Below are 12,657 nucleotides of genomic sequence, written 5' to 3'. Positions count from 1 at the left end.
CTAAAACTGGGTGTATAGAAAAATATCATGGCTGGTTAAATATAATATGCCATTTAATGATTCGTATACTGGGTGAAACTTTTCCAGATTGGTATGGTTTGGAAATCTGAAAATCCCCAAAGAGATGGAGAGACCATATTAACTAACATAGTCTTTGTCTCTGAATTCTTCTGTTTCCTCCCTAATTGTCCAAATTATAGAAAAATTTTATCATATTAATTTGTCCTAACTGAAAAATAATCAGAGGAGTGAAGCAAAGCAATAAGCAAATTTGATAATCATTGTATTACTTATACTAAATAACACAACTGTAAAGTAATTAAAATCGAATCACATGGGCAACATTGCCAAACACTAAACATGCTCTCAGAGATTATATGAGAATATTGGAGAATGTCTCACTTGAGGTATTCATGACCATTTTGTACAGTAGCATCCCAAGTTTGTAAAGAGCAGTGTTTAGATGTGGTTATATCTAATTATGGCAGTACGACTAATTTATGTTCTGTATATACTTTTGTATTCTTCCAGTACCGTAAACATGTATTGTCTTTACACAGGAAAAAAGATAATAAATATCATTTCTTAAAAAGTAGGTTGGGGCATCAAATAGCATTTCCTGGCTTGAGAAATTTTGATGGTTAATTGTTCCATTTTCCCAGTTATCATTGAGATTCATCTACCTTTCTAAATTATTTTATTTTATTTCTTGGTTTCTAAGAATCCTTCCTTTTTTTGGTAACACCACCGTGTAGCTAGATTCATCAGATAGTATGGTTTCAGTAGAGACCAGAGATATTATTGATTCTAGTCCCAGGAGTTCATTGCTAAAGTCTCTTGGTGCTATAGTAAGGGTTGGCAATCTTGTAATTGTAGAAAGATGGTCTATATTTCTGATGTTGATGGCCTAAAGGTATGTCATGAAAATTCTCACCTCTGTTATCTTAGCACAAGGAGTCATGAACAGGTGATAGGTTAAATGACCTCATGAGTCTGTGGTCCAGTATACTTTGCTCATGAACATTGGAATTTGGAGTTTTGGGATAATGTGCATATTACAGACTCTCTTTGTGATAATTTTCCAACCAACGCTGCAAACAGTAAGAAACGAAAGACTGTTCTTTGTCATTGGCATTACCAAAGCAGTTACTGAGATAAATTTTCCTGCAGTTCACAGATCAGAGCAGAAGTCACTGGCCGGCGCTTCTGCTTTCTTTCCTGTGAGAAAAGGATAAGAGACCTTTCTCTGCCAATTACCCATTACTTTCCAGTTCAGCCTCAATCCAGTTGACAGTACACAAGTAGCATGAGTCCACATTCTTTGCCAGAATAGAACATGGATGTTCTTGTCCCCGGCTATCCCTTAAAACTGCATGACCCAGGCATCTACTGGGCAAATTTATAAATATCTTAGCATTTTGATTCTTCAGACTCCCATGGGAACAGCCTATTAAGCTCTGATGACAATATCCTAGAGACACCTTAGCACCATCACCCCTCTGTTCTCAAAGTCATTCTAAAAGACTATGAATCACAGGACCATGTTTGTCATAGAAGCAGCTCACTCTTTGTGATCAATTTTCTGTATTTCCCTCACTACTATGAAAAAGTAGCTTGCATATTGTGTGTGTGTGTGTGTGTGTGTGTGTGCATGTGAATAAACTTGGAAAAGGAAGGATTTATTGTTGGAGTCCAGCCTCAACAGGGTTCACACATTCCAGGGTTAGAATGTGGATTAGAAATACTAGGCAGAAGGAACAGAGACAAAGCAACATAGAATAGAGTGAGGAGGGCAATTCAGCAAATACTGAATTCATCCATGTTTTTTTTTCACATGCTTATAGACGCCAATCCAAAAGGGGGAGGGAAGAGGGCAAAATACTGCTTTAACACGCCAGAAAGAGCAAACAGGGTTACTATATATATATATATGTATATATATATATATATATATATATATATATATATATATCCAGCAACTATACCCTGAGTTAAACCTATTTGTTTAGGCAGGACATGCAGTGACCACAACTTCGGCCAAGTATCTTATAGATAGCCACTCCCTGGGTCAAACCTCCTGCCATATCCTTGAAGGAGCAGGAATAGGCCTGAATTCTTTGACCTTTGGTCAAATTTAAGTGGATCCACCTTTGTGAGACCTCTTAATACCCAAAATACCAAGTAACCATACCCTAGGTCAAGATATCTTGTTAGTAGCCACACCTTAAAACAGACCTCTTTTCAATGACCTTGAAGGAGCAGGAATAGGCCTGAACTCTCTGACCTTTAGTCAAGGCAAACCGGATCTACTTTTGTGGGCTCCCACATTTTATTTTCCCTCACAGTCCATCACATGGTAGAAATATGAAGCAACTAGTCAAATTATCTTCAGTTAGGAAGCACAGAGATGGATTCCAGTGGTCAGTTCAATTCACCTTTTTTTTTCCCATTTAGAAGGCAAAGAAACCCCTACATGATGGCACCACACACATTCAGGATCTTCATTTTCCAGTTAAACTTTTTCAGAACTATACTTACAAACACGTTCAGAAATATATTACCCTGGTTATTCCAGGTTCTATCACGTTGACATCAGAATCTATTATTACACCGTCTTAGGAACTGTGTCTATATCCAGTGTATGATGATATCCAGAATAAAATTCAATACTGACCATTGGCATCTGACAAAATAAGGGTTTCAGAATGTCCAAAACAGTGGGACAATATGAGGAAGGATATGATACTGGTACCCAATTGTAGGAGAAAGGCTGCTTGTTTGTTTCCTGTCTGCTCGGCAGCTCAGACCCAAAATAATCACACAGAAACTGTAATATTTAAATCACCCCTTGGCCCATTAGCTCTAGATTCTTATTGACTAATTCTTCTATATTAATTTAACCCATTTATAGCAGTCTGTGTATTGCCACTTGGCAGTGACCTACCAGGTAAAGTTCCGTCCAGCTTTGGCAGTGCTACATGGCTTCTCTCTAACTCTGCCTTTCTTTCTCCCAGCATTCAGTTTAGTTCTCCCCACCTACCTCTATTCCCCGCACAGGCTCAAGACAGTTTCTTTATTAACCAATGATATTCACAGAATACAGAGGAAAATCCCACATTACTCAATGAATTTTAGTTATCACTCCACTTCAGTGGTTCAGTGTCTTATTTGACACTTCAGTTGTTAGAAGAATATATCCCTGCTGCAACTTTGGTAGAGATGTTATTAAGATTTAAGGGGAAAATCATTCGACATTCAGAGAAACTCTTCAGATTTGCGTCACTGCTGTATTTATAACTGTTGGGAGACACTCAGATTTTTTTCATGATAGGGAAACTTAGGGCTTTCAGTCTTCCTGTGTACTTCCCTTCAGCCTTATTATCACTATCCTTGGCTTACCTCTCAGCACTTTGTGCTTATCGACACAGACATTTGCCTCTTATCCATTTTTGCTGTTCTTTATTTCTTTTTGAAATAGTCAATGAAAGGACCTGTCACTCACCTGCTTAGAGGGCTATATGTGCTATGTTCCATAAAACTGAATAGATTCACCACTGTCTCTTTTCAAGACTGCTTGCTAAACATACCTCTTCCTTATTTTACACCCAGGCATTCATATTGTGTTATCATGACTGAAGCCTCCCTGCCATTTCTAGGAGACACATAGCATTTTTCAGAGGACTCTGTTTTTGGGTTTTTTGTTTTGTTTTGTTTTGTTTTTATAAATCTTTCCCTACCTACTTCTTCCATGTCTCCTATTACAGATGCATTCCTTGGGGCAGGGAGACCTATAGTCAGTTGTTTTCTGCTTATTAACCAGTTGTGTAAAGATAGGGGCCATTTCTTAAACAGATGTTGTTCATTCTAGCCTTCCATCCACACAATGAGATACTATCTTCATATGGCCAGAAGTGATTTTGAGGATGTTTGTCTTTGGACCTGGTTACTACTTTCCCATTATCTACCCCAAGATAAAAGAAGTCTGTTCCTTATAGCCAAGGATATAGGTACTGGGTTATGATTTGTAGTCAGCATTAACTTTCCCTAACTAGTGCTTTGGCAGAAGACACTCAGAAATCGGGGAGTACAAAGGGAGATAAGAACTTTGAGAGACCTTCCCCTGGAAAATGACTGCCTGAGGCTGCTGGTGTTGCTACAATCCCAGTAGGTGGCCACTGTCCAAGCGGTCCAAAATTACTTCTGGGCATATAGAGATGATATCTCACTGTGTGGACAGAAGCCCAGACTTCATGAGGTTCGTTTGAGAAAGTGTCTCCATGGGAATGACATTATCTGGCAAGGGGTGAATCCAGTGATGCTGTAGGTATTCCCCATGTTCCCTCCTCATGCTTGAGTCATTTCCTTCATAGACAAGATAAGGAGGAGCCCGTAGAATTACAACGAGCTAAGACTGCATCTATAAAGGCTGAATTATTTCTCTAGAGTTGATGTAACCCAGCTGAGTTTCCAGAGTCAGATAAATATGGGGTTTTTCCCAGCCATAGTCTTCCTCTTTCTTTCCTTCTACCACTGAGAATGGGAACAGATAATAGACCTTCTTTTCCACCCTACACCCACTGATAAAGCAAACTAGTTTACGTGTTGCTACTTAGAATAAGCTGGTAGAAGGAAGGGAGACTAAACTTTAGAGGGCAGATTTATAGGAGATGATCACAGCAGCTCAGCCACTTTCCATTCATGATACTTTGCTTAGGCAACTTTATAAGGCTTCGAATGCCTTCTCTGATGACTGTATCTCTGAGCTTTAGTGACTTCAGATCTCTTCAAACAGTTGCAGGATAGTTAGTGCTACAACAGCATGCTTTGCCAAGAAAAGAGTTATCTGGAGGGCGTCACAACTGCTCACTTGACTAATGGAAGCCTCTGCTAGAAATCTCACTAAGGTTTGAAAATATCCCCTAATCAATAGGAATGATGAGGCTGGAAAACTTGTTCCCACATTGAGTTGGTCTGGGTCGAGGCAGTTATGTTTTGTTAGCCATTTACCATGCTTTTGAAATATGATTATTTTCCAAAATATGATGCTTTACTGTATAAGATGTCTTGTTATTATTTTGATCTGTAATTAACTAGCCATTTTTGCCTCTTTTGAATGTCTGACCCAGTACTGTGGTAGTCCTTAGATGTTACATTCCTTCTGCTTCTAGACCTTGATATATTATTGTATTTCATTAGCGTTCATGCTAGAGAAAACAAAGAAGAATTAACTTACATGAAGATAGTAACTAATCTACACATTGAAGAAGATAGTTTGATTATCCTATCTGTGCTTAATGTCCCTTATTAAAAACAAACAAACAAGCACCCCCCCCAAAAAAAGTAGCTGTAAAGTTGCTCCTGCATAGTGTTCATGAAGCTCAGGCCATGGAAGATAAGAGGAGAGGAATAGAGTGTCAGTCCCACGCACTAATCAAATACAAGTCAAGAGAAACAAACCCGATGAAGTAATGCAATGGTGGCTACTGAAACCAACTGCATCTTCCACGAACTACTTAATGATGCTCCACATTCCGGAAGTGTCTGCCTCAACCCCTTCCTGCATGGGTGGGTAGATGCTATTCCTTTTCAACAGCGTGACTTTGGCTTAACTTTATTTGTAGGCATAGGGGGTCCCACTTAGACTATCTGTCTTTACATAGCATACACCTGGAGGACTTCGATCTTGATGCTGTATTCTGATTTTGCTTAGGCTGTTTGCTTTTTGTTTGTTTGTTTGTTCTTTGAACTGTCTCTCCATTGCCACATCTAAAGATTTGAGTTAGCTGCCTATGATGTCTGTAAAGTCCTTTCACATAGGCTTCATTGCATCTTCTTTAAAACACCAATAAAGCAAGCGAGGACTCTGTAGGCAGATACTACACAGGTGAGGAATAATGACTCTATCATTGTTGACTCTAACTCTGGAAACAAATCTCTAAAGTCAATCGTAAATATTTACATATATCTCACATTTGTTCCCAAGAAACATTCCTTGAGATAGAATTCACCTCTGTTTTTACAGATGGTTTAAAGTTAAGTGCAACCAAAAAACAACAACAGAAAAAAAAAAACCACTTGTAATTTACTGAAGGGGACACTAATAGATGGAAGATGCTTTGGAAATGGAGGCCTCAGTCTATTACCCAGGGTTTCTGGAGATGAAAAGGCCCTCCAGATTAGCGCTAGTTCAGACAAGGGGCTACTGGACAGTGTCTCTGTAATCCCACAGGGTGTACCAAGCAGTAATTATGTGGAAGTTATCTTAGGGCTATTGTAAGTGCACAGGGAGCAACTGAGCGTAGGTATTTCCCTGGGAAATTCCTGGGGAAAAACTCAACTGTCATTCAACACTTGGCAGCAGGAGGGAAGGGTAACTGTAGCCTAAGGCAGAGAAGCAGGCACGGCATCTCCTGCACTGTGCTCATCTCGCTCTCCAAGTTGGGAACTTAAGTCCAAAGGCCTCGCTCAGGGCTCCAGACCCTCTGTGTCTCCTGGTTTGTATCTTCTCTGCAGCCTGGCAGCGATTTTGCTGAGGATTGTTGTAACACTGGAGCCAGGGCCTCAGGGGAAAGGTTCCTGTTCCTCACATTCCTCTTCCCAGTTCCATGCAACATTTGTCCCTTTCATTAGAAAATTGTCTCTTTACAAGATTTCCCATGCTGTCCCTGGCAAGAGTGAACTTCCCCAAACACTGGAAAATTCATAACTACAAAGCCTATTTCATTGCTTCCTGAATTGCTTCCCAGGCATTATTTTCTCTTCTTGTCTCAACAGATTATATTATGGTACCAAGTTTTAGTACCTCCCAAGATGACATGCCTGGTATTCCCCAACTGTCCACAATATCTGGTATGTGATATCCAAGCCTCTGATACATTCAAGGTCTTCAGAGAGAGCTCCACTGAAATGCTTCACTAAACTTTCAGAGGACATATGGGGCAGTGGGTGTCTCCAACAATACGTGGTACAAATTTGCATGATGCTTCCCTTTCTCTTCAGAACCAGTGTGGGACAGTCATTTGTATCCTCTAGACAAAACATTTGTTTTGTGAACACACTCCAGAATCAGTAGGTTAGATGTCAGAGGAGCCAGAGATACTGCCTGCTGTGGCCTCTCTTTGTCCCTACATTCTCTTGAATTCCAGGAGACTGTACTGAGGATCATTAAAACTCTACATTTTACCAACTGTTTTAAATCATGATGCCGGTGACCCAAGGCCATAGTGGGCAGAAGACAGGCAGACACACCATGTAAAGAGTGCTTGGGTATAGAGCTTATTTAGTTGGTTTTTTGAATGGTATAAGAGTAAGTGGTAAGAGGGGAGAGAAGAGAAGAAAGAGGAAGTTGAGAGAGGCAGAAGCTGCCTCTTCAAAAGAGGGATGGACACACACACACACACAGAGAGAGAGAGAGAGAGAGAGAGAGAGAGAGAGAGGGAGAGAGAGAGAGAGGGAGAGAGAGAGAGGAGGAGGAAGAGGAAGAGGAGGAGGAGGAGGAGGAGTAGAAGCTACAGAAGGGCGAGATTGGGGGAGTGGGCAGGGCTTGTCTCTTAAAGGGACAGGGAACAGGGTACCCAGGTTACAGGTTACAGGGCAGGCCAGCAGATTACAGCGTTCCCACCTTTCTCGTATAATAAAAAGGTGGGGAGTTAGGTACCACAGGTTGATGGGATGAAGCATCAAGTTCTCAAGACTTCATCTTGCTTGTTTGTGGATGTAGGAGTCTTGGGGTACCTGAGAAATCTGGGATGCTGGTCACAGGGTAGCTGATTGCTCCACTCCTGTCCAGGATTTGTGATGTGGAGCTGTCCAGTGTATCTTGGACCTGGTAATGTGTTGGCAGAGCAGAAGAGAAGGTGTATTTGACCTATTTAAGATGAATCATTCAATTTGGCTCCCCGGAACTCACAAGAATTCTTTGAGTTTGTGAAAACAGAAGTTTTAGACATGTGTATTGCATAAACAGCAGCGTATTTATGCCAGAATGACTGTGACATATATTTTTGTACAATGAAGAAGCTCTTTAAAAAATTACCAAACAGAATTTCAAATCTGAATCAGGCAGCAGTGGTAGCATTAGTACTCTGACAGGATTAGATTAATAACTTATTAGCATTTCAATGATGATGTTAAGACTATGGAAGGCAGCATGACAGTGAGATTTGATAACTTGCATTTGTCCTCAGACCTTTATTACTTGCAGGCACACACCTTATTAACTTGCATTTGGTATCTTACAACATTCTTTAATTAGAACATGAAAAGAAGTTAAACTGAAATTTGTTTGGCGAGGTTGTCCTTTTTAAACTGACAAAACCTCTCAGCTGTCAAACTGCATCAGAAATCTTTAAGAAGGATAAAATTTTACTTGAGTTATTGATTAGAAAAATTACAGAGAACTTAATCAATTAGTTACCTAGAGACAATGCTCAGACCTGCCAAGGCTGTGACAGAGAACTTACTTGATTGGCAACCTAAAGATACTCCTCAGGGTCCTCCATGATCATCAAGTGCAGCGTATCAGGACTGTATTTGTCTTCTGCTGTTTAGTGCAGGGCCTTTCAGGTTTTAGAAGATACTGTGGGTTAGGAAATCTGTAAGAAGATAAACCCACCTTGCCCTACACAGCTAGGCTGCCGTTGATTCCTCTTTTCCTTCGTCCACTGTCTGGAGATCTTCAGTTTAGATAAAAGTCAGTTTAACACAGTGGTTAACGCTTTCACTTGATGAAGCAAATTGAGGATGGGTGTTGTTTTGTGCCCATTTGTCTTCTGTCTTCTTTGGGGAAAATGGGGTGCTGTTGCTAGGGGCCAGTCTGTTTCTCTGTTACAAAAAGTCTTTAATAATTAAAAATTTAACATCTTCTTTCTAAGGCAATAAAATTCTTTGTTAAATAAGGTCAGCCAATCAGTTACTATTCTCTCTCTCTCTCTCTCTCTCTCTCTCTCTCTCTCTCTCAGAGAAAAACCCACAAGAGATTCTTTTCTCCAAGCAAGATAAGTCATTCTACTGAATACAAGTTATTAATGGCAGCATGATTATAATACCCCCCATCTGCTACCCACAAAGGGGAACTGAAAATTTTTACATGCAACTTTTCATGTAAGACAACTGTGGATTTGAAGAGCGGAGTAATAATTCAGACAGATCCCATTTCTTTTTCCTCTTTACCCCCATTCTCTTACTAGTCATGTTTTGTAAATCTGTCCTAGTCGACATGTGACCATGAACAGCAAAGTGAGTTTGGTGTAGTCCTTCAATCTATAATAGGTATCTCTTATTATACTTGGGGGGGGGGAAGAAAGAGAGAGTATTTATTTCTGATTAATTCTATGTGTGATCTGCTTGCCACCTCTGTTAATTTATAATCCCATTATGTGAATCCTTTATGCTGTTTGTTTGTAACCACGTATTTCCCTCCCACTGTCATCCTTCCAGCAACACTTGCCACAGTTCTGGCCACCACATAGAGAAAAGCTTGCAGGAGAGCATGCAGAGGAGCAGCGGGACAAATGAAGAGGCTGTTGCATCAATCTAGCTTGCAAGGGGTCAGGACCAAATGGATCATTTGTATTCCAACTACAAAGGCAGAATAAACAGCATGTTGTGGAATATTGGAAAAAGCTGTGGAGAGAAAGAGGTTGAAATTGTTGAAGGCTTGGTGCTTAGATCCTGGTACTAATGAGAGGAGGTGGAACCTTAGGGGTTATGCAAAGTGTAGAAATTGGGGTCACCAAGGGTGTGCTCTCGAAGGAGATATTCCATCTCTGGCCTCCTTTCTTACTATTTGTTTTGCTTCCCAATCTCCATGAGGTGGGCAACTTACTTTATTACATAACTATAGCAATTATGTGTTGTCATGCTACAGATCTTCAAACTAAAGGCCAAGCAGCAACAGACTGAAGGTTTAGAAAGTGTAAACTAAACTCTATTACCCTGTGTATTTTGTCAGAGTGATAGAAGACTGACATAAACAATCACCAAGCTAAATCAAACCAGAAACATCCCCTCTGTCCAAAGTGCTCGCTCCCCAAAAACCACTTAAGGGCAAGCATTCTCCCCAAGGTGCTCTTATCTATGAAGCCATTTGAAGGGCATTGCAGGGAAAGCAGCTCAATTCCATGATGAGTGTTGCTGGAGGTCATGCACTTTTCAGACAGGGTACAGCAGAAAACTATGGATGCTGGAACCTGTTCCAGGAGAACCACATGGTTCTCAGCATAATAACGTTGGGAAATCACACATGTTATCAGGTTTTGGCACTGCATAAAATGCTCACCAAAGACATTTAGCTTTGGAAAATTACATGTAGGATTCTTGTTGGGTAAAACAGCTCAGAGAGGAAGCAAATCCCCTTTTTGAACCCTCTACCAGAAAACCCTACTCACGTAGAAAGCAAAGTGAAATTGCTTAAGGGGAGGGGTGGATTTGATAGACAGTAATTCTGTAGCTGGTCCTGAATCATACTCGGCAGAGTTATGTATATAAGTCACAGGTGTCGTGGGGTGTTTAGAATTGGCACAGCAGAGCAGGGGAGACAGGAAGGAAAGTGGGGGAAAAGGAAAGTGAGGTGACAAAATAGAGAGGGAGTGAAAGACAAGAGTGAAAGGGTGTGACCCTTGCTCTTTTCTAAGTAATTGCACAGATAATTCAGAAGTTAAAAATCCCCAAGAAATTGATCACTATTTGGTAATCAGGGGGAATACAAGAGCCCTCAAGCTTTCTTATAATACTTCTTTATACTTCAGGATAGTTTTCTATGAGGTTTAGGGAGCTCCCTTGTGGGACGACAGTACCAAAATATTAATCGTAAAATCACAACACAAAATGTTTAAAACCAAAACTTCGAGCTCAGACAATCTAAAGCACTTGCAAGGAATGATTTGCAAATTGCAGGATATAGTTCACAGAATATTTTGAAACCACTTTCCAGTTACATGGGGAGTTGGAGACAATAACAGGTCAAATGAATGAGGAAATCCCTAAAATCCTTTGCTCCTACTTGAGTGTGCTCAAAACAAACTTCATGGATTCAGGGCTGTTTTGTAGGCCCACGGAACTAACTGTATTTCACAGACCTGAGCTGGATGTTGGGGCCAGAATTCCAGAAACTGTAAAAATAAATACGTCAGTCATAAGAATCCCAGTGGAGTGGCTTGAACTGAGGAGTTATAAAGAGGGAGACAGTGACAGCGAAGAATATGTGGCAGATGGGAGGAACGAACACTGCTTAGGGAAAGGGGCTTTCTTAAAGGCACCTATCAGATTTTACATTTGGACTAAAAATAAATTAGAACATCAAATCAAGGAGTCAGCTGCCTTATACATGGAACACAATGACCTGGAATGCCTAATTAAGGCCCCTAAACTTCTTCTAATAAAGAGGAGGGTCCTTGGCAATCAGTCTCCATTGCAAAGCTTCTTCTCAAACTTAGCACCCCCACCGGTTTTGCCGTGCTGGTTTTTATTTAAGCCTGGCTAGCCCCCCGCCTCCCAAGTTGAAACTTTAAAGGTTGCTTCTGAATCAATTCTGTCATGCAATATTCACGGTGCCAGTTTTAAGAAGGGTGGGGAAAAAAATAGCAAAACGAGAAACTCCTGGAGCCTAGAAAAGCTTGGCTCAGGTCTATGCACATAATAAAAAATAACAAGGAAGGGAAAAAAAGTATGTGTTCTTATAAAATACAAAGTCACTGCTTTTATTTGTCACCGAAACTCCATTGTCAAAAGTCAGGGCACAGCTGCGACTTACTGGATCCATGAGATATTCATGAGGTGAGCACCCGGGGTGCATTATGGGGCTCGTGCCTGCCTTAGTTTTTCATTTCAACACCTAGGCTAAATACCCGAGCAGGGCAGCCTCACTCAGTCAGTCTCAGGACATAGGGACTGTGTTCCACCACCCTGGGTGTCCAGCTTCTTTTCCAAACCCATTGTCAGAACAGCTTGTCCTCCAGGCAAATCTACTTAACCCAAGAGGAAAAGAGAAGGCAAAATTGCAATTACTTTTTTTTCCGTTTTAGAACTCTGATTAGCTCAGGCTCCAAAAGGCAAAGGAGAGATTCCCATATCCCAACTCTTGACCTTTGCTGCAGTTCAGGCTCCAAGATTGGAAGGGTTTTAAATCAGAGTGCCTCCACCCGGTTTGGAGAGTGTCTCAGAAATCTCCCAACAGAATCGGATTTCACGTTCACACCAGCCCATTGGGATGTCCTGTGATGCCTTGTCATCTATGGCAGTCCCTGGCCTGTGGATTTAGGTGGCATGGTGCCAACTCTTCAATGCCTTGTGGGTTTCACGATTAAGTCCTATTTAGATGCTCCGTGTGGAGGTTTTTGAATAAAAGCTGTGGGAATCGAATTGCCTATGGTTAAATTTCAGCTTGTCTATTTAAAAATTGTACAACCTCAGTCTAGTCATTTAACTCCCCAGGATCTCTCTCCTCATCTAATCAGTGGAGATAAAAGAACAAACACTTGTTGAATGTATGTTCTCTGAAATGTGCTCAAAGCCCTGCATGCTTTCAAACCTAATCTTTACAATATTCCTATGAGACGGGTAATCTTATCATAATCATCACTCCCAGTTTAATTATAACAATAGAACACAGGGCTATCAAATGACGTGCCCTGGGTGAAATGAGTCGTATATTGAGCA

General features: G+C 40.7%; 1 long non-coding RNA gene across 8 annotated transcripts in view; it reads right to left on the bottom strand.

The window, feature by feature from the left end:
* Nucleotides 1-12,657, bottom strand: part of LOC125415025 (uncharacterized) — a 38,147-nt gene that overhangs the window by 4,371 nt on the left and 21,119 nt on the right. For 5 of the 8 annotated variants that reach the window (XR_015735595.1, XR_015735596.1, XR_015735592.1 and 2 more), the window contains one exon: nt 8,615-12,346. This is a non-coding gene — a long non-coding RNA (uncharacterized LOC125415025). Of the gene's footprint in view, nt 1-8,462; nt 8,559-8,614; nt 12,347-12,657 lie in introns of all 8 variants that reach the window. The other 3 variants (XR_014998047.2, XR_014998054.2, XR_014998055.2) reach the window with 3 other exon arrangements.

This window comes from Myodes glareolus, chromosome 19, assembly GCF_982192425.1.
Source record: "Myodes glareolus chromosome 19, mMyoGla1.1, whole genome shotgun sequence".
Classification (NCBI taxonomy): domain Eukaryota; kingdom Metazoa; phylum Chordata; class Mammalia; order Rodentia; family Cricetidae; genus Myodes; species Myodes glareolus.
Note: the sequence above shows the minus strand (reverse complement) of the source record. Positions and strands in the feature narration are given on the sequence as shown.